The sequence below is a fragment of the Erythrolamprus reginae genome (genome assembly GCF_031021105.1).
Source record: "Erythrolamprus reginae isolate rEryReg1 chromosome 13 unlocalized genomic scaffold, rEryReg1.hap1 SUPER_13_unloc_1, whole genome shotgun sequence".
Lineage (NCBI taxonomy): Eukaryota > Metazoa > Chordata > Lepidosauria > Squamata > Dipsadidae > Erythrolamprus > Erythrolamprus reginae.
In genome coordinates this window covers 1,106,080-1,110,530 of record NW_027248436.1, presented here as the reverse complement: position 1 = coordinate 1,110,530, position 4,451 = coordinate 1,106,080, and positions in this window count along the sequence as shown.

Genomic DNA, 4,451 nt, shown 5'->3' with positions numbered 1-4,451 from the left:
GTCTGCCTCCAGGCTGCCCTCTCCAAACTCTCTTCCCAGCAGCGCTGTGGGAGGCCTGGCCGACGGCGAAGAGCTTCTTAAAAGACGTGCCAAGCTAGCTTGCATGCCAAAGGCGCGGCCTGAGGAAATATGTCTCTGAGGCGGAGGGGGGCGCTCGGGAGACGTACAGGGATCCCTCCCGCCTCATCGAGGAGGCCTCCATTGAGCTCCCCTAGAAAAGGAGCAGCGGTAGAGTTGGGACGGAGCGGAGGAAGTCACTCCAATTGAAGCGGCTGCTGGTTTTTCGGCTGTGGTGATACCCGGCATGGAGGGGAGCCCAGCTAGTCCTGAGGAGGTGAAATCCTGGAGCAAAAATGGAGTAAAAGCTGCTTGTTGGACGTGGAAAGGAGTTCATCTGGATTTGCAGGCCGCTATGTATTTTATCAACAAAGTGTGATATTTGTTCCTCAGGGCTGGCCGTGGGTTATTGTTTCCCAGAAGGGAACAAAACGGTAGTGAAAATCACAGTTCCTTCAGCACTTGTTCCACAGCTACTGAAGAAAGCCTGCAATTCTCCCTTTGTAACTGTCCCAGAAGAGAAGGACGAGAAGCGATCAAGGGTATTGTGGGTTTGTGTTTTAAAATCCTGCCTTGGAAAACGGCTCAAGATACGTACGCCGATTTCTCCGTCCAACACAACCTCGTCTTTGAAAATCCAAGGCAGGTTTTGGCTCGGACCTTCTCTGCCCGCCTTCAGCCCAACGGAACCTGCCCCTCCTCCCGGGAGCAGAAGCCACAGAGGCCGCTGCACTGGAGGAGTGGTGGGTTTCTCTGTTGGTCTCACGCCCTCGTTGTTTTGGTTCCCGCCGCTGGCCAGCCACCCTTCGAAACCTTCCAGGCGGCCCACAGCGCCTCCTCCCGGCCCGCCGCGGCAGTGCAACCAACGGCAGAGACCTGGCAAGTGGCCGGCTTGGCAAAAAAAAAAAAAAAGCTTCGGGCACCCCTCCCAGTTTGTTTTTGTCGTTGTGGGGGTGGGTGGGGGTCTCCCTCCTTTGGGGGCTCACTCTCCTTGGCAAGGGCTGTTTCCCGGGTGTGACCGTTCGCCCCCCCTCCCGTCCAAACAACCGGGCAGGGTTTTTATTCACTCCCCGCCCCATTATTTGCCCCCGTCAAGCGTGTGGTGGCGGCGGCTGCGCCTTTAAGAGAAGGGAGGGGGCCCTGCTTCTTCCCCCCTGAGAGTTCACGGCAGCATACGGGGCTTTGCATCCACTGTGACAGGCAGGGCAGGCAGGCAGGCGAGTGAAGGCCCAGCCAGAGGTGGGAGGGAATGCTATGGGGGTAATGAAAATTTTAGGAGACCGGCAGGACCACATCTTTAAAAAAAAAAAAAGTTATTTATTTATTTTAATCATTTGCACATACGTTGTTGTGCTAGCCAGCAGATCTAACCGGGATGAGGAAAAGGGAGGGCGAGGAGAAGGCTGTGTAGCTCAGAGAGAATCAAACAGGCTGCGGTGGCCTTCCGGAGCTGCATAAAGCAAACGGCCAGCCCGCAGCTAAGGAGCTTTTTTACTTTGGAGGTAACCCAGAGCTTAGGATCCACTGCGCCTCTCAATTGTGCCCTCTCCCTGGACTGGGAGCAGCCGTGCATGGGGGGACGGGACGAGTTGCCTTCTCTCCTCATCAGCCCACCCCCACCCCTCCGTTTCTCTCTTTCTCTTTTTTTAAACCCCCCCCCCCCCCATCACCAGTTAGGGCAGGCCAGCTAAGATAACGCTTTGAAATGAAACAACTCTTTCCCCTCTCAACCCCCGAATCTATGCATTCTTCTCGCAGTGGGGCAAATATTCATCCATCCATCCATTCTATTTTTATGCCGCCCTTCTCCTTAGACTCAGATACTTCCAGCCTCAGAGGAAGAATCTGTGGTTCTGCATGGGGGGGGGGGGGGGGGCTCGCGGAGAAGCGTTTATCTCTGCCGTTGGAGGTGGGAGGGGCCAGATCGAGGGACAGCACCAATGGGAATTCTCCCTGCTTGAGCGTCACCGGTTTCTGGGCAGAGTCCTTTGTGACTTCACCTGAAGGAGGAGAGAGAGAGAAGCGGGGAAAGTGGGAGGGGGAGGGAGGGGGGATCTTGGCCTGAAGAACCAACTGGGGCTTCTTCTCTGGGCGGAACTCTCTCCTCCAGTGGGTGAAATCAAGGGAGAGTATGCCCGGAGACCGATGATGTTGCAGAAGGGAGAATTCCCTGCCTGGCTTCCCCGGCTCTGTTTGGGACTGCCGTCGGGCGCACCCACCTCCCCTGTGACCTCAGAAGAAGGCAGAAGATGGGGGGGGGACTGATGGAGGCCAGCCCCCTCGTGCCAATCAAGGCGGGCTTTCTCTAGCACAATGTTTCCCAACCTTGGCAACTTGAAGACATTTGGACTTCAACTTCCAGAATTGCCCAGCCAGCATTTGCTACCTGGGGAATTCTGGGAGTTGAAGTCCAAATATCTTCAAGTTGCCAAGGTGCTCTAGCATATGGATATAAAGCGCCAAGGGACGGCCTTTCGCTTCCCCTCAGTTGCCGCCGCGCGCGCCGTGTCACTTGCCGGACGGTGGGCGTTTCTCGCGGGGTCCTTGACGGCACCCCCCCCCCTCAGTTTGGATGGGGGCGGCTAGTTACAATGGGCATCCAAAATGGCGGCGCTTCCGGCAGGTATCCCGTGAGAAACGCCCACCGCTGGACAAGTGACAGGGTGCACACGGCGGCAACTGAGGGGAAGCGGAAGGGCGTGTCCCTGGGTGCTCTGTATCCAAATGCTGGAGAAAGCCTGCGGGGTGGCCTTGATCGGCGCGAGGGGGCTCACTCCATCACCCCCCACCCCATTCCTGAAGCCTGAGAGATGAAAGCAGGAGAAAAACAGAAATGAAGGTGACAGAAATAATAGTAGTAATAAATAATAATTGCCCGCCCGCTGAAGTTCAGCCGAGTCTCCTCCCCACCCTGGCGCTGGGCCAGGAGCGGGGTCTTGGAGGCGGGGGGGGGGGTGAGCTCTGGAAAGGGGCTCCCCTCAGACCAGGAAGGGACCGGCAGCCCTGAGGCCCCTCCGCAGCCGCTCTCCGCCTTTGCTGCCTCTGCATCGAAACGGGAAAGGTGCTTATTCCAGGCAGTTCCGGGGCTACGTGGAGCGGGCCCTGCGGGGGCCTCCAGAGTCTCCCATTTGCTTTCACCAATGCTGCTTAGCAGGTCCGGGGCCGCCCTGGCATTTCAATGACCCCGTAGTGAAAACAGGGCTCCGCAGAGCGGCTGCTAAACTTTCTTCTCCCGAGCCCCTTCTCCCACTTTTAAAAACAATGCTGGAGCATAAAAGGGCTTTTATGGGGTTCGTTTACTGGCAGTTACTGTTAAAATTGACACGTTTTCTACTCCAGATTGTTCAGTGGTATTTTAACTTGATAAGTTTAGGGGAGAGGGAGGGGGGCGGAAGAGAGAGAAAGAAGGAGGAGGGGAGGAAGAGAGAGAGAGAAAAAAGGATGTATTAATTAGTAAAACTGGATTAGACTTTTAGAACTATATAGAATCACATAGGTAAAATTAATGGATATATATGATAAATAAGGGTTTTATGATATGTACTGTATGGTTTTATGAGTTTGCATTATGAATTTAAAATATACTTGGAAATGTACAAGATTGATGAAAGTTAATAATAGTAAAAGCTAAGTCTACAGAGAGGGGCGACATACAAATCTAATAAATAAGTAAGTAAGTGCCTAAAATTAATTGAACTTGGAAATATTGAATGAAACAGAAAAGTAAATATGGAAATACATTAATTGATGCATTGATGTTCAGATAGATTTTCATAGTATTACTAGATTACTATAATATAAATATTTAAGAAATGAAGATTTTAAAGCATGGGTTTATTAATAGTTGTGTTTTTAGTTTTGCTGATTGTTTTAGTTTGAATAGTAATAGATTTTGGTTTTGTTTTATTATTAATTTCTTTTAATAAAAAAGAAGGGATTTTTTAAATTTATTTATATTTATTCATTTATTTATTTTTGACTTCTATGCCACCCAGTCCCAAAGGGACTGCCACTCAGACACTATACTTTTCCGCCCACACTGAAAAAAAATTAGAGGGAACACTGCTTGAGACAGGTAGTTTTCTGGAGGGGGGACCCTCAGGAGGGGAGGGGGGAGGCAGGGCGGGGCCAGTCAAGGGAGGCCAGAAGGAGGGGCCAGGGCCAGGCAATTCAGCCAGTTTAGATGAACACATCCACAGAGTTGGAAAGGATCTTGAAGGTCACCTAGTCCAACCCCTCTGTCCAAGTAACGGAACCTACATCTGTCTCTACCGAGGCTCGAACTCCCAACCTCCTGAACCAGGGAGAGCCTGCTAAATCCCACCACTCCTCCCTTCCCTGTATTTTCTCTTCCCTCCTTCCTTCCCTCCTTCCTCCTCTTCTCTCTCTCTCTC